This window comes from Mus pahari, chromosome 19 (assembly GCF_900095145.1).
Source record: "Mus pahari chromosome 19, PAHARI_EIJ_v1.1, whole genome shotgun sequence".
Classification (NCBI taxonomy): Eukaryota; Metazoa; Chordata; class Mammalia; order Rodentia; family Muridae; genus Mus; species Mus pahari.
The window spans coordinates 3,221,963-3,223,183 of record NC_034608.1 but is presented as its reverse complement, the minus strand read 5'-3'; the positions used below and the strand labels follow the sequence as shown (position 1 = coordinate 3,223,183).

At 45.0% G+C, this 1,221-nt stretch overlaps 1 protein-coding gene across 2 annotated transcripts in view; it reads right to left on the bottom strand.

Moving 5' to 3' along the window:
* Window positions 1-1,221, bottom strand: part of Znf667 (zinc finger protein 667) — a 25,224-nt gene that overhangs the window by 18,295 nt on the left and 5,708 nt on the right. The gene's annotated exons all lie outside the window — the stretch shown is intronic.

The window sequence follows — 1,221 nt, the reverse complement described above, 5'->3', positions numbered from 1 at the left end:
AACTTGCTTCTTGGTCATGATGTTGTGCAGGAATAGAAACCCTGACTAAGACAGTGATTATGACTTTGTCCTCCATCCTGTCCCCGAACGTCACAAGATGGCTGGGGAGTCAAATCAATTCCTGACTGATCAACCAAACCAATACAATGAAGCCTTTATAAGCCCAAAGGAAGGGTTCAGAGAGCATGCTAGAGTGGGCTTGGAGACTTTGCACTCTTCCCCCCCCCCTCCAGTCTCTCCTGACTCATCTCTTCATCTGCAGCCTCTACAGCATTCTTTATGCTGATCTAGCCCATATATGAGTTCTATCAAACCTGGGAGAGGGCAATTTGTAGGAACCTCCAACCTACAGTTAGCTGGGAACTCCAGAAGCTGGGACTTGTGAATGGTATCTGTGGTGGCTGGCACTTAGGGATTGGCACTATTAGGTGGTGTGACCTTGTTGGAGGAAGTGTGTCACTGTGGATGTGAGCTTTGAGACCCTCCTCCTAGCTGCCTGAGGACACTCCTAGAGGCCTTCAGATGAAGATGTAGAACTCTCAGCTCCTCCTGTGCCATCCTTGCCTGGATGTTGTCATGTTCCTGCCTTGATGATAATGGTCTGAACCTCTGAGTTTGTAAGTCAGCCCCAATTAAATGTTGTAGTTTATAAGAGTTACCTTGGCCATAGTGTCTGTTCACAGCAGTAAAACCAAAACTAAGTCAGAATTTGAGGTAGGGATAGTCTTGTAACACTGTGCCCCTAATCTGTGGATCTGATACTGACCCAGGTAGATAGTCAGAATTACAATGTCAGCCTTATATTCAAATAAGAACGTTTTGGTATTGGAGTTAACTTCTTATATCAGACTATTCTGGCCTTGAATGGGTAAGTGGGAGAGTTGGTTTTAATTTTTTATATAGAGACGTTGAAAGCTAAGTTATATACAGTAGAGTTATATACAGTAGAGTATATACTCTATAAAATAAATTAATTTTCAGAACATAGGGTCAGGTGCTTCTGGCACAAGGTCTTACGCGATACCCTCATCCTATGATCCACTGGTATGTTGAACCTGAGGCCAAAAAGTACATGTATTAAAGAGCAAGGAGTAAAGCCGGGCGTGGTGGCGCATGCCTTTGATCCCAGCACTCGGGAGGCAGAGGCAGGCGGATTTCTGAGTTCGAGGCCAGCCTGGTCTACAGAGTGAGTTCCAGGACAGCCAGGAATATACAGAGAAA